The 20,008-nt window shown below is 37.8% G+C and overlaps 1 protein-coding gene across 5 annotated transcripts in view; it reads left to right on the top strand.

Annotated features, from left to right (window-relative positions):
- The window catches only part of PUS10 (pseudouridine synthase 10), a 74,032-nt gene that overhangs the window by 17,922 nt on the left and 36,102 nt on the right, over positions 1–20,008 (top strand). The gene's annotated exons all lie outside the window — the stretch shown is intronic.

Raw genomic sequence — 20,008 nt, 5'->3', positions numbered from 1 at the left:
AGCCCAGTCCTGGTTAGAATGGGTAGTCAGAAGTCCAGCTGTCAAGGAGTCAGAGCAGGTATTGAAGAGGTCTAATAACCCATTGTTAGGGATGCAGGCCCAGGGGAGCCCAACATGTAAAACAAAAACCTCTTCCTGAGGTCATTGCAGCATGTAGCAAAGAGGAATGGAGCCTATTCCTGGGAAGGAGATGCCATGGTGAAGTAGGATGGAAACAAGGCTAATTCTAAAGACCATCACAGTAATAATATGTATATTGAATTCAAGAATGCAGTTGGCAAGGCTCCAGGGTGGCTTAGTTGGGTGAGTGTCCAACTCTTGATTTAGGCTCAGGTCATGATCCCAGGATCATAGGATCTAGCCCTGAGTTGGGCTCCATGGTGAGCATGGAGCCTGCTTAAGATCCTCTCCCTTTCTCCCTGTCTTCCCCCTGGGTATGCACATTCTCTCTCTAAAATAAAATTAATTAAAAAAAAAAAAAAAGGAATGAAGTTGGCAGGGTATTCACACATATGTTTAAATACTTGAATATGCATATGCTTACTTCCTAGCTTTGTTTTTTTCTTGGTCTGAACTAGCTAAGTATAGGTGGAGAAGGCAGCAAGAAAGAAGAGTTGCTATGTCTTATCAACCCATGCAGGTCATTGAGAGGTAGTAGGGTGCAGTAAGAATATGAGGCAGCCTTTAAATTTTGAAGTTTATTGTTTTAATTTGTATGGTCCCTTCTTGTGAATTGTTATACTTTTGCATATTTAAAATTTACAAGAAGAAATACAAGAAATAAATACAATAAGGAATATAAAGTAAATTGTTTTTCTTTAAAACTCAGTTTCCCCATCAAATGCAACATATTATCACGTTGCTACTTACCAACTGTTGAGTTCCTTATCAAACTTTTTTTTTTTTTCATTAATTTTAGGACTTTGTGGCCTAGTAAACTAAGTTTCAGAAAAAGGGAACTTCTAATTTAGGCTCTGCCTATTTCAGATTTGGGTTTCTCTTGTTACATAGAGAAGTCATGTCAACTGTCCTTTTTTTCTGATGTCACCACCATGTTTTAGACTTATTAATTCTAACCTATGAAGTTATGATTGTTTTTGGTATGTATAATTTGATATATATATAATATATGTAATTTAATCCCCACAACCTCTTGAAGTAGATGGTGTTATTATCCCTATTGTACAGATGATGAAACTGAAACTCAAGATCACATTGCTAATAAATAACAGAGCTAGGATTTGAATGCTCATCTGTCCACTCTAAGGTTTATGCTTTTGATTATTGCTATATCCCACTGCCTAAATTATGATTTGGTAAGATTTCAAAAGTGGGTTATTGTGTTGCTGTGTTTATAGGAGAGACTTAGCCTAGGTTTTGACCTTCACTGGTACTTTGTTTCTTCAGAGGGTACAATATCTTCAAAGTCAGAGAAAGGATACTTGGTTAAAAAAAAAAAAATATATATATATATATATATATATATATATATATATATAGGGGCGCCTGGGTGGCGCAGTCGGTTAAGCGTCCGACTTCAGCCAGGTCACGATCTCGCGGTCCGGGAGCTCGAGCCCTGCGTCAGGCTTAGGGCTGATGGCTCAGAGCCTGGAGCCTGTTTCCGATTCTGTGTCTCCCTCTCTCTCTGCCCCTCCCCTGTTCATGCTCTGTCTCTCTCTGTCCCAAAAATAAACAAACGTTGAAAAAAAAATAAAAAAAAAATATATATATATGTATACACATACACACACACACACACACACAACCAGAACTCGTAATATTTTAACAAGAATGAGGATAAATCACCAGTTTATTTGGTGTTTTTCTAAAAATATGGTTTTTAAAAATAAAATTAAAATTACATTTTTTAAGACTTTCCCACCACAGTTGGGTTCAAGTTTGGTTATCAGATGACTGGAGTAGGTGGAGAAGACATTTTGAATTGAGTATTTTATTACAGCAGATATCTTAAAATAGAGGAATTTCCAGTCATTTTTGTGAGGAGCTACTTTTGATTTTCCTTTGATCTTAGGACGATTGGTACGTGTGTGTGTGTGACACGATGAATTATGATGTTACAGTCCCTTAATAATTGGAGGTGGGCGTGCCAGTAACGTGTTCAGCCAAGTCACACATACGTCCAAATGTCCAAGAAGAGGGCCTGGGTGCAGGTGCCACCCTGAAGTCAGACTCGTCCAACTTCATTACTGACTTGTCAGAAACCTCATTTTTAAGAAATGCTAGTGGTACTTACTTTTCTTTTAGAAAAAGGCAAGATCAACGAAATAGTTTTAGATTAGGTCAGTCAGTTAAAAAGTGTTGATTAATGGAAGTGCTGCAGCTGTTCCTGCTTTTTTAAAAAATTAGGTTGGGGCGCCTGGGTGTCTCAGTTCGTTAAGCGTCTGACTCTTCATTTTGGCTCAGTTCATGATCTCACAGTTCATGAGTTTGAGCCCTGTGTTGGGCTGTCTGTCTGCTGTCAGCACAGAGCCTGCCTTTGGATCCTCTGCCCCCCCTCTCCTCTGCCCCTCTCTCTCTCTTTCAATAATAAATAAACATTTAAAATTTTAGGTTGTAGTGCTTAAAATATTGGAAGTTATCTTTATTAATCTTCCCTTTTAAGTAAAATCTGCTCTGGTTTTCTTCACTGATATTAATACTGGATCAATACTAATGGAATCCACTTTCTAGAGTAGATACCATTCAAGGCCTTTGTGGGAATGTTTATCTGAGAAATCTTTTTCTAAGAAAAACTGTCTTTCTCTTTGCCGTTGTTATTTTTTTTATTTTAATTCCAGTATAGTTAACATATAGTGGATGTTAGTTTTAGGTGTACAAAACAGTGATTCAGCAGTTCCATACATCACCCAGTGCTCATCACAAGAAGTGTACTCCTTAATCCCCATCACCTATTTCACCCATCCCTCAACCCACCTCCCCTCTGGTAACCATCAGTCTATTGTCCAGAGTTAAGATTCTTGTTTCTTGGTTTGTCTTTTTTCCCCTTTGCTTGTTTGTTTTGTTTCTTAAATTCCACATATGAGTAAAATCCTTGCCACTACTTTTATTGTGCGTAGTTATCCAATTTTAATGCTATAAATATTTTCAACCAATTTGGATACTCTAATCATTTCTAAAACTCTCATGTAAAGACTTCAGTTGTACACTGGGTTGTCAGTTTTCAGAACTACTTCCTTTCTACTGCTTGTATCTTTTGGTTTAACAATTAGTGTGTCAGAGATTAGCTGGATGCATGTCAGTCTGTACAGTTGTGGCAAGAGTCCTCAGAGCAGGCACTAGCAGAAAGAAGAGGTTAGGTTTTTTATTTTAAAAAACCCCACAAATATAATATATATATAGCAAGTTAAAGAATCATATATTGTTTTCATTACATCGTAATTTAAAAGCTGTTCATGTAAGTAACTGTTAAAGTATTGCTGCAACTGAAATTCTTGATGGTTTTTTCTGCTAGGATCTCAGTTTGCTCTGAAGTGATTGTTAAAAATGTTGCTGTATCTGGGCAGAGATACTGTAAGGGGAACTAACTTGGGTGGGGAAAAAGAAAATGGATTTTATTTAAATTAAAGGTAGTCGTGAAGCATGCAAAAGGAAATGAAATCATGAAATAGATGTAAAGGTGTCAACATAGGTAGTAGCCCTTTTATGCTTGTATTAAGACTCATAATCTTTTCAGAATTCAGTTCATATCTAGGATTTACATTTTCTTGGGGGCACCTGGGTGGCTCAGTCATTTAAGTATGTGACTGTTGATCTCCGCTCAGGTCGTGATCTCCTGGTTTGTGAGATCAACTCCTGCATTGGGCTCTGCACTGACAGCACAGAGGCCATGTGGGATTCTGTCTCCCTCTCTCTCTCCTCCCCTGTGCATGCGCACACACACGTGCATGTGCTTTCTCTCTCAAAGTAAAAAAGTAAACTTTAAAATTTCTCTGAAGCTTGGAGATTATGGTGTATTGTCACTATAAATTCATGTTAGAAACCATGAGATAGTGGGGCACCTGGGTGGCTCAGTCGGTTAAGCCTCTGACTTAGGCTCAGTTCTTAGAGTTTGAGTTTGAGCCCTACATGGGTCCCTGCGCTGACAGCGTACACCCTGCTTGGGATTCTGTCTCCCTCTTTCTCTACCCCTCCCCCACTCACTGTCTCTCAAAAATAAATAAACATTTAAAACAAAAAGAAACCATGAGATAGTGATTTTAGTGAGACTTTGGATCATAGCTCTGAAAGCATCACAGAAACCCTCTACTTATCAAGGAATTGGACACATGCATTTCAAGCCTATTTAGTAGATCAGTAACCATGTATGAATGGTAAGATTTTTTTAAATGCGTGTATGTATTAAGGACACTTCTGTTGGATAAAATTTTTATTCATGATGTAACCTGAGTTATTTTGCAATTAAGATTAAGATGTACCACATGTGTCTTCTCTTTGTTTTTTTAATGCTTGTTTATTTTTGAGAAAGAGAGTGAATGAGAGTGAGCATGGGTGAGGGGCAGAGAGAGAGGGAACAGAGGATCTGAAGTCAGCTCTTTGCTGACAGCAGAGAGCCCGATGCAGGGCTGCAACTCATGAAATGAATCATGAGATCATGACCTGAGCTGAAGTCAGACACTTAACCGACTGAGCCACCCAGGTGCCCCCCGGATAAACAGTATTCTGTTAGCACACAGACCTTTTTTCCCCTGAACTTGAGACACAGTATGTCTGTTGGTTAACTTACTGGACATCTTAGGTAAAGTCTTATTCTAGTTTGATTAGTCATTCATTTCTCATATTTAAGTAATGGCCTTATAGAAAACACAGATTACATGATGAGTCCTCGAAGTTGAACTCTACCCTCTATTCTAGAATAGAAATATTTTCTTCATTTTATTAAGTTTTGTTTTAATATTCATCAGTAGTTATCCCCTGTCTTTGCCCCTAAAACTAGAGTTTAAGTGTGCCTGATTTTGATCTATATAAAATAGAATCATAACATAATATATCTTTTGTGTCTGGCTTCCTTCATTTGGTATTATTTTTAAGAGATTCATCTATATTGCTATGTGTAGCTATAATTTATTCATTTTCATTGTTATACAGTTTTCAGTTGCATAAATATACTGCAGTTTATTTATACTATTATAAATGGATATTAAGTTCATTTCTGGTTTTTGGCTACTTCTAACAGTAAAACCATAAGCATTCTTGTAGCTGTATTCTAGTGCACATACGTAGGAGTTTATCTAGGCTATATGCCTGTGAGTGGAATTGCTGAGTCATAAGGAATACATTTAAATAATATAATCTGAATTAACACTACAATTTATAGCCTGTTAATCAGCTTTATTAGCTCATTCCTCCTAAATCAACTTAATGACAACAGCCTTAACTTTTCACTAATATTTTCTGACTCCCTGTCAGTGCCCTTATTAACATTAATGATATGACTTTGTCCACTAATACCCATAGCCAGTCAGTTTCATCTATCACTAGATGAAAGAATCACCAACCTTCCTTAGAAACTATATATTACAATACTAGTTATGCTACAAATATTCTTAATTACAACTTTTACTGCTATAGAATGAATTTTATTTTATATTTTATTTGAAGCAATGTTAATTCCAATCCTAATCATCATCAGCCACTAAGGACACCAAATAGAATGATTAAAAGCAGGACTTTATTTTATATTCTAGTAGGATCACTCCCACTTTTCATTGCCCTAATCTTTATCCAAAATCTTACAGGTTCATTAAACTTTCTAATAATTCAATCCTGAACCGAAACAGTATCTAGTTCTTGATTTGGTTGAATGTCGACATTGGCTCAGGTCATGATCTCACGGTTTGTGGGTTCAAGCCCCACGTCGGGCTCTGTGCTGAGAGCTCGGAGCCTGGAGCCTGCTTTGGATCCTGTGTCTCCCTCTCTGCACCTCCCCCGCTCACACTCTGTCTCTCTCTCTCTCTCTCAAAAATAAAATAAAAACATTAAAAAGAAATCACTCACTGCATATTCCTTTCTTAGCCACATAGCACTAATAATTGTAGCCATTCTTATCTAAACACCATGAAGTTACATAGGAGCTACAGCCCTAATAATTGCCCACAGCCTTACATCAACACTATTTTGCCTGGCAAATTCAAACTATGAACAAATTCCCAGCTGAACTATAATTCTAGCTCAGGGATTAACAGACTCTCCTTCTACTAACAGCAGCATGTTGACTTCTAGTGAACCTTACCAATTTGGTCTTATCCCCAACAATTAGCCTAATTGGAGAACTATTTGTAATTAATTACATCATCATTTTCATTATCCAACATTATCATTATCCTAATAGGAATTAACATTGTTATTACTACCCTATAGTCCCTTTATATATTAATCAAAACACAATAGAGCAAACCATCATTCACATGAGAAAATGCTCTCATAGCCCCACATTTACTGCCCTGTGACTTATATCAGTTAACCCCCAAATTATTTTGACATCCATTTTTAATAAAAATAAAATTAAATATATTTTACCTAATAAAATATATTTTAATATATTTTAATAAAACTATTAGATTGTGAATCTAATAATAGAAACTCAAAACATCTTTTTTACTGAGAAAATATGCAAGAATTAATTCATGCCTCCATGTATAATAATAACAGCTTTTTAAAACTTTTAATGGCTAGAAGTAATAATCCATTGGTCTCAGAACCAAAAAGTTGGTACAACTCCAAATAAAGGCAATAAATCTATTCACCTCTTCTATACTAATTTCACTATTTATGTTAACTTTACCAATCATAGTTATCACTTCTAAGATCTATGAAAGCAATCTATATCCATACTGCATAAAAACTATCATCTCATATGCCTTCATCCCACAATATTTGTTTATTGGGCCAAGAAAAAATTATTTCAAACTGACACTGAATAACCATTCAAACCCTGAAGTTATTGCTCAGCTTTAAACCAGATTATTTCTCGGGTGCCTGGATAACTCCGTTGGTTAAGTGACCAACTCTTGACTTTGGCTCAGGTCATGAACTCATGGTTTGTGAGTTCTAGCCCTGCATTGGGCTCTGTGCTGACAGTGCTGGGCCTGCTTGGGATTCTTCTCCCTCTCTCTGTGTCCCTCCTCTGCTTACACTCTGTCTGTCTCTCTCTCTCTCTGTACTAAATAAATAAACATTAAAAAAAAAAAAAGAGTATTGCTTTTTCCACCTCAAGCCAGTTAGGCCTAACAATATGAAATATCTTAACGATATTAATCAACCATGTCTAACATTCCTACACGTCTGCACATTCATGCATTACAGTTTTCGGGTTCTTTGAATAAAGCTGGTGTATACAAACTTTTATGTGTAATCATTTGTGTGTATATTTTCATTTTGGGTAAATACCTTAGAGTGGAAATCTAAGTCATATGGTAGGTATGTGTTTAACCATATGAGAAGCTGCCGTGCAATTTTCCAAAGTAGATTTACCAGTTTATGTTTATAATCCACCAACAGTATGTGAGCATTGTAGTTGCTTCACATTCTTAGTAACACTTGGTATCGCCACTTTCTTTCATTTGAGCCATTCTAATGGGTGTGTAGAGATTATATATTTATTTTTCTACTGACTAATAATGTTGAGCATCTTTTCATGTCGTTACTTGCCATTCATATATCTTTGTGAAGTCTCTTCACATGTGACTTTATCAAATATTTTGCCCATTTAAAAAATTTGGGTTATCTTCTTTTCATTGAGTTGTAACAGTTCTTAATATAGGCCAGATCCACATCCTTATTATGTATATATGTGTTGCAAATATTATCTACCATGTTGTGGGTTGTTCTTTAATTTTCTTAATGATATTTGTCAAAGAAGACAACTTCCTACTTTTGATAAAGTCCAGTTCACCAGCTTTTTATTCATATGGTTCATGCTATTTGGATCCTACCTAACAAATTTTTGTACACTGCAAGTTTACAAAGATTTTCTCCTATGTTTTATTATAAAAGTTTTCAGGGGTGTCGGGGTGGCTCAGTTGGTTGAGCCTCTGACTCTTGATTTCAGCTCAGGTTATGATCCCAGGATCGTGGAATCAAGCCCCGTGTCAGGTTCTATGCTGAGCATAGAGGCCTGCTTGGGATCCTCTGTCTCTCTCTCTCTCTCTGTCTCTCTGTCTCTCTCTCTCTCTCTCTCTCTGTCCTTCTCCCTCTCTCTCCCTATCTCTCTCCTACTCCCCCTCCCTCCCTTCCTCTCCCTCTCTCTCCCTCCCTCCTTCTGCCCATCCCCCTGCTCATCCTCTGTCTCTAAAATTTTAAATAAATAAATAAATAAATAAATAAATAAATAAATAAATAAATAAATAAAATAAAATAAAATAAAATAAAAAATTTTCTTCCTTTTAGCTTTTATATCTCTGATCCATTCTGAGTTAATTAAAAAAAATTATTTTAACATTTATTCATTTTTGAGACAGAGAGAGACAGAGCATAAACGGGGGAAGGTCAGAGAGAGAGGGAGACACAGAATCCGAAACAGGCTCCGGGCTCTGAGCTGTCAGCACAGAGCCCAACGCGGAGCTGGAACTCACAGACCGTGAGATCATGACCTGAGCCGAAGTCGGACGTCCAACCGACTGAGCCACCGAGGCGCCCCCTGAGTTAATTTTTTAAATATACTGTGAGGTAAATGTTGATGTTTGTTTTTCTTTTCAGTACCATATGATGAAAAAGCCTTGGTTTCCCCATTGATTTCCTTGCTAACTTTGTAGAAAATAAACTGACCATATGTGTGTATATATATGTGTGTGTTTTTCTTCCATTGATATGTCATCAGTGGATTGTATATCAATAGTAAACTGTCTTGATTACTCCAGCATTATAGTATGTCTTGAAAACAGCAAATCTTTGAGCTTTGTTCTCTTTAAAATTTACTTTGGTGAGGAGTGCCTGGGTGGCTCAGTCAGTTAAGCGTCCGACTTTGGCTCAGGTCATGAACTCAGTTCATGAGTTCGTCCCACATCCGGCTCTGTGCTGACAGCTCAGAGCCTAAAGCCTGCTTCAGATTCTGTGTCTCCCTCTCTCTGTTCCTCCCCTGCTCACACTCTAACTCTCTCTCCCTCTCTCAAAAATAAATAAACATTAAAAAAAATAATAAAATTTGCTTTGGTGATTCTAGGTCCTTTGCATTTCCATACAGATTTTAGAATCTGCTTATCAATTTATTTTTTTTATTAATTTGGCTTAAATTTTGACTGGGATTGCATTGAATTTATAGGTAAACTTGATAAGAATTGGTATCTGACTTAAATTTGGTATTTTTTAACTTCAAAATAATGCTCTTGTGTGTTTGTACGCATATGTGTGTGTTTTGCCATTCCTTGTGGCAAAGCAGAATCAATTCAGAATTTTTAGAATGAGAAAATTGTATTTTGTCCAATATATTTCTCCCCTTACAGCGCTGTAAATTAAATGGTAAATAAATATTAAAAAAAAAAAAAGAATTGGTATCTGGATAGTATTGCATTTTCCAATGTGTGAATGTGGTATATTTCACTCTTTGCTTTCTTTTAGCAATGCTTTATAGTTTTCAGTGTACAGATTTCACACATGTTTTAAAAGTTTATCTCTAAGAATTTCATTCTTTTGGGTGGTATTATACATGGAATTGTATTTTTATTGCATTTTTAAATTTTTCATTGCTTGTTTATAGAAATACAGTTGGTGTTTTATAACCTTGTACCCTGCAATTCTGCCTGACTTTTTTTCATAGTTGTAATAGTTTTGTTGGAGATTCCTTAGGATATTTTACAACATGATCATATTTTTTAATTACAAATTCAGTTTCTTCAGTTGATACTGATCTATTCAGTTTCCTATTGTTTCTTCTGTCAGTTTTGATAATTTGTATCTTTGAAGGAATTTGTTTCATCTAAGTTGTCAGATATATTGACATAAAGTTTTTCATAATATTTCTGTATTATGGACTAATATTCCCTAACAATGGTAATTTATGTCTTTTTTTTTTTTCTGTGATCAGTCCAGTTGGAGAGTTACCAATATGATTGACCTTTCCAAAGAACCAGTATTTGGTTTCATTGATTTACTTTTTTCTAAATGTTTGTTTGTTTATTTACTTTGAGAGAGAGAACGTGCACAAGCAGGAGAGGGGAAGAGAGAGAGAGGGAGAGAGAGAGAATCCTAAGCAGGCTTCATGCCATGAGCATGGAGTCTGACACGAGGCTCAATCTCACGACTGTGGGATCATGACCTGAGCGGAAATCAACAGTCAGGCTTAACTGACGGAGCCACCCAGGCACCCCTTGATTTACTCTTTCTATATATTTATTTTCTATTTCATTGACTTCTGCTCTTTATTATTTCCTTCCTTCTACTTTTTTTTGGCTTTAATTTGCTCTTCTTTTTCTATCTTCCTGAAGTGGGAGCTTAGTTTATTTTAGGCTTTTCTTTCATACTGCAATAGCAGAGTTGGGTAGGTGCGCTAGGACATCCTGGCCAGCAAGGCCCAAGATATATGTACTGTCCGGCCCTTTACAGAAAAATTTGGCCAACCCTTGCTCTAGGGGCTATAATATGCATCTTCACCTTAATTCAGTCGGGTAAAATATAGTAACTTTACAACATTATATTTCAATTTATTGTCCTTGGTGTAATTGTTGTATATATCTGTTACATTTATATACCTTTTAACCCAGCAATGCAGTGTTACAACATTTGCCTTAAATGGTCATATATCTTTTTTAAAAGAGAAGAAAACAGTATACATACCTATTATGTTTACCTATAAACTTACCATTCCTAGTGTTCTTCATTCTTACTTGTAGATCCAAGTTGCCATCTGGTGTCATTTCCCTTCTTCCTGAAGAGCTTAAGGTTTTTATTTTTGTTTTTAATATAGATTTACTGGTGATGAATCCTCTGAGTTTTTGTTTATCTGAAAAGTCTTTATTTTTCCTTCAGTTTTATAGTATAGTTTCATTGGATATAAAATATTTGGTTGACAAAATTTTTTCCTTTCAGCACTTTGAATATGTTGTTCCAGTATCTTTTGTTATTTGTTTTTTGTGATGAGAAGCCTGTGATTAATTATACTGTTCCTTTTTATGCAACAGGTTGTTTTCTATGACTTCTTTCAATTCTGCAAGCTCTTTCTGCTAAATTGAATTTCTGGGCCCACTCAGGGTCAGTTTCTGCTGACTGCTGTTTTCTTAAAAACGAGTCACTTTCTTGTTTCTTTGCATGTCTAGTAATTTTTGTTGGAAATTATATATTGTCTTGACCCTCAAGAATAGGGATGTTTCTAGAATTTTGTGATATTAAGTATATTGTTAACTCTTTTCTGATAGATACTCTTTAAGGAAGTTTGCTTCTATTCCAAGTTTAGTAATTTTTTTTTAATGTTTATTTATTTGAGAGACATAGGGGGAGAGGCAGAGAGAGAGAGAGGGAGAGGAGGATCCGTGCTGACAGCACAGAGCCTGATTCAGGGCTCAAACTTACAAACTGTGAGATCATGACCTGAGCCAAAGTCAGACGCTTAACCAAATGAGCCACGCAGGCACCCCCAAGTTTAGTAAGTTTTTCAAATCAGAAAAGGATATTTGCAATCATTATATTTTTCTCTTTTTAACTATTATTGTAGCCAAGTAATTGAATAGATTTTCTTGTGTTGAACTTTTGTTTTCCTGAAATAAACATTTTTTGTTTTATTTTAATAAAATTTGATTTATTAATATTTTATTAAGTTTTTTACATATATACATGCATATATGTATTTGTAAATAAGACTAGCCTATTGTTTACTTTTTAAATATTTGTTGCATCTTTTTAATGTTATTTCAGTGAAAGTTGGTTCATCACACTATACATGGAACTACAAGCCGAGACCAGAACCAAAAGCAGAGCTATAGCCTGGTAAAGCCTCAGCTTATTCTTTTAGGAAATGGACTGAAGACTGTTGAGCAAAAGTTAGTTAGATCCCAGACTAGAAAAGACCCCAGTTCTCCTTACGTAGTTTTCAAAATCATTTCCTTGATCCTGAGGTGGAGGGTGCACAGACAGGTTGAGCAATTACCTGGATTTTAACAATAGCCTCCTAACAACTGCCTCTGTTTCCATGCTTGTCCCCTATCACTTTAAAAAGTAAATCATTGGGGCGCCTGGGTGGCGCAGTCGGTTAAGCGTCCGACTTCAGCCAGGTCACGATCTCGCGGTCCGGGAGCTCGAGCCCCGCGTCGGGCTCTGGGCTGATGGCTCAGAGCCTGGAGCCTGTTTCCGATTCTGTGTCTCCCTCTCTCTCTGCCCCTCCCCCGTTCATGCTCTGTCTCTCTCTGTCCCAAAAATAAATAAAAACGTTGAAAAAAAAATTAAAAAAAAAAAAAAAAGTAAATCATTTCGAGTCCTTCCTTTGCTCACTCTCCTATTGTCCCCATCTCCCTCAGAGTAAAAATCAAACTCCTTTAATTGTTTAAAAGGGCCTATAGCAGCCCTGTCTTAGCACTGCACCTCAGTTCTTTGACTTCTTCACCTGTTTCTGTGTTCTTTGACTGTTCAGCCACATTGGCTGCCTTACTGCTTATTCACTGGATACACCAGGCACAACTTCTGCCTCAGGGCCTTTGCTTGCTGTTACTTCTGCATGAAAGGTTTCTTCCTCAGATATATTCATGGCTTATTCCCTCACTGCCTTCACATCTTTTCTCAAATGTTGCCTTCACAGTGAGGCTTTCCTTGACTACTGTAGTGGAAATTGCAGATCACTTCTTCCGTTCCTCGTTCCTCTCACTTTTCTCCACTGTCTTTATCACTTCGCATTGCATTTATCACATAAAATAGTGTGATTTCTTTGTTTTGTTTGTTTTATGATTCTTGGCCATCGGTTTTACAAAGGCAAGGGTTTATGCCTATTTTGTTTACTAATATATGCCTAACACACATGGGCACACATTACTTGTCATTGGGTGTGGCCACTCTGGACCATATTCAGCACGTCTTGCCCAAGTCCCCAGCAGCAGCAGTGCAGTTTATGTCTGTCCAAAGGTCAGATTAAAAGGAAGAAATGGAGAGTAGGAGGAAGGAGGTCCTACGTTCTCCCCTACTGCCCTCCCCTGCCTGGGCCCTCCTACTTTTTTTCTTTGCTGAAGAAACAGAAAGCCTTTGAAGTTGAGATAATATACAGTGGAGAAAGAGACAGAGAAAATCATGTTCCAAAATAAATGACAGTGTATTCTGTACTTTCTAACATGTTATTTAAAAAGAATAAAAGAAAATGAAGGGGAAAACCCCAAACCTTCTCCAAATATGTGGTTCTAGTCCCTTTTTCATTTCTGTTGTTTGCTTAAACTAAGGTGCAGTAAGTGATTTTCAGACTTTTTTTGCTTATATACCCTTCTGCTGCCCCAAAAGAAGTTTGGGAAACTAAGTACTCCCTCACATGTTTTGAAATCAATGTCTAAAATGTTTCCATTATAAGTTTAATTGGTAGTAAAGAATGCCACTTTTAAAAATGCTTCCATTGGACAGTATTCACAGGTGAAATGATTTGTCTTGGATTTTCTTTAAAAAAACAAAAAACTTGATGGGGGCACCTGGGTGGCTCAGTCGGTTAGCATCCAACATCTTCTCAGGTCATGATTTCATGGTTCATGGGTTTGAGCCCCATGTCAGGCTCTGTGCTGACAGCTCAGAGCCTGGAGCCTGCTTTGGATTCTGTGTCTCCCTCCCTCTCTCTCTCTCTCTCTCTCTGCCCCTCCTCCACTCGTGCTCTGTGTCTCTCTCTCTCTCTTAAAAATAAATAAGCATTAAAAATTTTTTTAAATAAAAAAAATAAAAACTTGAGGTCATTTCTTTACAAAAAAAAGGTAATGGAGATAGATAAAACTAGATTGGCAAAATGCTGATAACTTGAAGCTGGCTCAAAGGGTACATGGGAATTCAGGTATTACTCTTTCTTCTTTTTTCTATTTATGTGTTTGTTGTTTTATTTTCTTCCTTTCATGTTGGAGATTTTCTCTAAATGAGTAAGTGATCTTTGTTCATTCATTGTTAAGCATCGGGCATTTTAAAAGCGATTGAAAGTTAGGTCTGTATAGAGCAGGACAGTGGTCCTTGTGGACTGGGTTTTATTGGAGGAAAACAGGTAGTAAACTGACTTTTTTATATGGAGACCATATATCACTTTCTGAAACTTTTCCCTCAGAAACCATCTAGTTCATTCAATAATGAATCTTCTAATCTTCTGTCCAGAGAAGTATAAGTTTGGCTGCCTCAGTACCCAGAGCAGGGTGAGAGAGGGAACTGCAGGTCTCTATGCGGACTGTAAACTCTCACTGAACACTTCTGTTTTCCTTGCAGGGCCTTACTCCAGCCGTCCTCTTGCCAGGGGCTTCTGAGTGTAAATACCTCTAGTTTGGTACCCAGAGTATAAATCTGCCCTTGCGTGGTGTCAGGGAGAGGACATGGCATAGACTGTTCCTTCCTCATACCACCTGTTAGCTGTTTCCCCTGTTAGCCCATTTCACACTCTGTTGTCTTACACGTCCAGTCCTCAGTTTTGCTGGGTTTGGAGGGGCAAGTATCTCCTTTTGCCAACACTTAAGAATCCACTTCCTATGCTCTGCTACTTTCCATTCCTGCATTTCTCTTTTGTCTTCATGTATGGAGACTTGGGGTGATGAGTTATTTTTTTGTTTCATTGTAGATGGAGTTTATTTTTCTGTTTCTCATTCTCCATCTTATGTTGAGATGGTTTTCCAAAGAAGAAGCAGACAGAAAGGGCTTTATTCTACCACCTTGAAGCCATAAATCTTTATTTTATAGTAACAAATTACTTTAGCATATTTATAAAGTAATACCTAAATTTTTAAAAATTATTTTTCAAGTGTATTTATTTAGAGAGATAGTGTAGGCCTGGAGCCTGAACTGTGGATTCTGTGTCCCCCTCTCTGTCCCTCTGCTACTCGTGCTTTGTCTCTCTCTCTTTCTCAAAAATAAATAAACATTAAATTTTTTAAAAAACCTGTTTTTCTTGGTAGTAATTTTGAGGTAAAATTGTATTTATGTCTTGAAATTGAGCTGTATTTGATACATTGAAGTCTCTTGAATCTGCAAGTTCACTTTATGTTAACTGATACTTCAGTGAGGATGCTACTTTTCTAAAATCACATTCTAGGGGGAAATATATTTGCATCCCCTCAGCCACACCCAGTTGCTAACAGATACTTGTTGAGATAGCTTCGCTTCACTGATATTAACTTCAGAGTTACCTGAAATTTAGTTGCCAAGTTATCCTCTCATTAGTGTATGACATTAAAGGACAGGACTGAGCCATATCTGTCTTTTTTTTTTTAATTAAAATTTTAAATTTGAATACAGTTGACACATAATGCCACATTAGTTTTACGTGTGCAACATAGTGATTAGAAAGTTTATACATTATGCTATGTTTACTACAAGTGGCAGCTACTATCTGTTGCCATACATCACTGTTAAATACCATTGACTACATTCCTTATACTGTGCTTTTTATTCCCATGACTTCTTCATTCCATAACTGGAAAGCTGTATCTCCCACTCCTCTTTATCCATTTTACCAATCCCTCATTCTCCTCCCCTCTGGCAACTACCAGTTTGTCTTCTGGATTTATAGGTCTGATTCTGCTTTTTATTTGTTTACTCATATGGTTTTGTGGGGGTTTTTTAGACTCCACATGAGCGATATTTGTCTTTATGTCTATCCCAGAGCCTTTCATTCATTGTCATCTCCCTTCCTCCATCCTACCCCACCTTCCCACCCCCATAGAATTTCCTCTGGTGGTTATTTCCAATTAAGTCCTTCAGAGCTAGGCAAACATCAGCACCTAGAATATTGGAAAATACAAGAAGAATTCTCCTTCTTAAACCTCAGAACTTAGAAATAGGATTCTCCTGGGAACTGGGTCAGTAGAGCTGTACACCCTAATTTTGCCTCGCAGATTCTGGGGCATTCTGTCTTTGCTGACTTGTCTTTGCCTTTTCCCTCTTGTCTTGTCAAAAATAAAAAGCTCAGTCTTCTTAATGCTGTCCAAAGGTTGTATTGCCAGCAGTGTTAGGGAGGGCTGGAGTGAGAAAGTTTAATCCCCCACTTCATTTTTTTCTCCCTCAACCCTATAGGGAAAGATAATGTAGAGGATATGAGTGGCTTTTCAAACAGAGCTGACATAACTTTTATTCATCAAAAGAGACACCCAGACTCATTCTGTTAGTCATTACATCATGGATGTGAGATCAGAGACTCCGGAGAAGAAGAATAAGATTGAGGCAGGGAGGTGGTAGAGGTGAGGAGACATGGGTGAGGAGGGGTCTTTACCTCAGCCAGGTGGGGGAGCCCAGCAATGGTTATAAGAATGTATTCTCCTGCCTCCTCTCTTACCTTCCTCTTTCTGCCACTACGCCAGACACCAAACCTGTCGCGAAGTGAGGAGCAGGCCCCGGTGAGGCAGATGCTCACGGCTGTAGCAAGCTGGGGAATGGGGAGGAGGAGAAGGAAAGGTTAGGCAGGCATGCTGGGAAGAGGAAAGAAGAGTTACTGTTGTTACTGACCTCGTCGTTGAACCTGATTCCCAGCTGCCTGTTTGTGTGAAGGTGGAATACATAAATGTGTGTGTGTGTGTGTGTGTGTGTGTGTGTGTGTGTGTGTGTGTGTGTGTTAGGAGAAGAGAGAATGGGGGGAATACCTCTAGCTTTCCACACAACTCTTGTCATTTTCCTGTTGGTACATTTTCTTTGTTATTATGAGTCATAAATGAGTCCAGGAGATGTGTAGAATTCAAAAGATTTTTAGAGTTTTAAAAAGGGCATTAGTGGTAATTTAGAAACCCTAGTATCACTGCTGGTCGCCAAGTCCTGCCTGTCTCTCTCCATTACCTCTTAAAGCTGCTTACTCCTCTCCATTCCCACGCTATATTTCCCATGTAGGATAATGAGGCCTTCTGGTATAAGAACTATCTTATTTTCTTAAGCTACCATGTAAGAAAAATAATAGTGTGCAGATGATGGCTGTTGTGACTTAATTAAAGAAGATCAAATATTGTTCATTCTTTGCGCTGCCATGGGACTTTGTATATACGTAAATGTGGCACTTCTTCTGTTATGGTTTCATGCTTTGGAGTCATGCCCTAGCATGGCACTTAAAACCTGCTCATCTTTCGAGTTTCATCTCTAGTTGTTGAATCCCTACTCACGTTTACGTGAACATTATATATAACCTGAGCACCAGTTTTACTGAATTGTAGCTCCCCAACATACCATTTTTAACACCTCTCTTTCTGTCCTTCCCACCTGCCACCTCTACTTAAATCGGTGTCAATTTGGCTCTACTGTTACCCACTCTCACTGGTGCTAGATGAACCCCCAGCTCAGAACCCTAAGCTCAAAAGCCATTCCGAGGCATAGACTTTCCATGGTGTGTGTGTGTGTGGGGGGGGGGTGGTTACCAGAATACACAAGCACTTTAGCAAGCATGTTCTTCTGCTTCATTTAGCACTTGCCTAGAATTCTGTAATACAGTTAAAGCAGAGTCTGGGATTAAGTTGTGTGGTTCCTGAATTTTCAGGAGATAACATACTGCCTTTGGTACCAAATTTGATTAAACTTGATAACTTTAATGCCATTTGGTTCTGTTGGGGAGGAAGAATTAAATTGCTTACTCTAGAGAATGATTTTTTTCCCACTGACTAAGGAATAGAACATTTATTAAAAATATCTTGGTGACCTGAAAGAGAGAAATGTACTTTTCTTCCTCAGCAGAAGCAGGTCCAGGACATTATTAGCACGTAGTAAAAATTGAATAATTGAGCAACACTGACTTCTTTGGGATTCAGTCTTCCAGCCCCTGCTGTGTGATTAGTTCTGTCCAACCTGCTGGCATGCTTGAGCAGGAAGCCTGCAGAGGATTAGGAAGGGAAAACCCTTTAGCAAATCTCAGGTACTGAAGACAGTTGATTTAATTTTATATGTTACACATGGTAATCTGGTCTCCCTTGGCAACCTCCATTTCTGCCCTACTTTATAATCAGAGGATGGCAGGACATGTTGCAGATTTGATGGGCATCACCTGAAAGTGACTGTAGAAAACAGGATTTGCTTTAAAAGCAGAGATGAAAAGTTCACTAAAAAAAGACAAAAGGGGGGTGCCTGGATGACTCAGTTGGTTGAACATCCAATTCTTGATTTTGGCTCAGGTCATGATCCCAGGGTCATGGGATTGAGCCCTGCATCAGGCTCCATGATGAGTGTTGGAGCCTTCTTAGGATTCTGTCTCTCTCTCTCTGTCTCTCTCTCCTTCTCTACCCCACTCATGCTCTCTCCCTCTCAAAAATTTTTTTTTAAAAAAGGACAGAAGAGTCTGAGTCCCCTTAAAGAAGGGACAGATAGGGGCGCCTGGGTGGCGCAGTTGGTTAAGCGTCCGACTTCAGCCAGGTCACGATCTCGCCGTCCGTGAGTTTGAGCCCCGCGTCAGGCTCTGGGCTGATGGCTCAGAGCCTGGAGCCTGTTTCCGATTCTGTGTCTCCCTCTCTCTCTGCCCCCCCCCCCCCCCGTTCATGCTCTGTCTCTCTCTGTCCCAAAAATAAATAAACGTTAAAAAAAAAATTAAAAAAAAAAAAAAAGAAGGGACAGATAGTTCTCTATAGCTTAGATACCCATGAGGATTTTATTGATGAGAGAAGTTCCAGAACTACCTATGGCAGAGCAGTTTGGGAATCAAGTCATGGAAATCTTTTAAGGGATAATAATTTTATTATTTGTGAATTTCAGTTAAGGTTTTAATTCAAAAATGACAATAATAGTTACTATTTGTTAAGTACATGCCAAGAATCTTACTTGGTTCTTTACATACACAACTTCATTAAATTCCCACAGTGTCCCTTGAAGGGGAGTATTAATACCCCTTTATGGATGAAAAAACAAGTATTTATTGACCTCTTAAAATATGAAGGCTAAAGGAAGGTGGGGCAATATTGACTGCAAGTTTCAGCTTTGGGAGACCATTATTCACTTTTTTCTATGATCATAAAGTCCTTTAAGTCTTAATAGCCTCTGTTACAAAACAGTGTACTAACTAATGCCCATTAATGATGACTTTTGCCATCCAGAAAAGTTTCAGTTCATTCATTTTAGTCTAATTGTTTCATTTGGCACATTAGGAAACTGAGTGCCAGCAATTTAGTAATGCCTAAAGCCAGGTCTCCGGACTCCTACTAATTTGTGTGTTATACCATATGCCCACATTCTTTGAAAGAGGGCTTGAGTAAATGAAGGAAAGAAGGATAGGGACTTGTAGTGCTATCAAAGGTGTTAGATTGAGCTAGCAAAGTAAACTACTGAATCAGAAGGTACTGATGAGATGTTTAGGCATTGGGAACAGCTCTAGTTCTAGTTGGCTCATGTCTGAACAAAGTAATTCACCTAACATTTCTGAAAGAGTAGAAATCTTTAAAACTATCTAGTGTCCCTCTGGTCTTTTGAAGTTTAAAAGGACAGGATTCTACATATGAACCACAATATGTGTGTAGAGGTGGGCGGGTCTACTATTCTAATAGCAGTAATGAATGGCCACTCCTGTGACATGTGGATGCAGAGACTACATATGGTATTTTATTGACTTATACACACGTGCTTCTGTCATGTTCACAAAATGCTATATGCTGAGGTAGGACTTGTCATTTGCTTTCTATAAGGTGACAGCTATGGGATGTCAATGGCAGACTGAGAAATCTTAGTGCCACACACTTACTGTGTCAAGCATTTTGCATGAATTTAATCCTTATAACAACCATGATTGTGAATGTTATTGTCTCCATTTTAGCAACTTTTTCAGTTTTTATTAACTCTTCCCAGAACATTTTCTCTAACATTTTATTATGAGCATTTTTTAAGGTTTTATTTTTAAGTAATCTCTACACCCAACATAGGGCTCGAACTTACAACCCCAAGATCAAAAGTTGCAAAC

The sequence above is a fragment of the Felis catus genome, chromosome A3 (assembly GCF_018350175.1).
Source record: "Felis catus isolate Fca126 chromosome A3, F.catus_Fca126_mat1.0, whole genome shotgun sequence".
NCBI classification, from domain to species: Eukaryota; Metazoa; Chordata; class Mammalia; order Carnivora; family Felidae; genus Felis; species Felis catus.
This window is presented reverse-complemented; position numbering and strand designations above follow the sequence as displayed.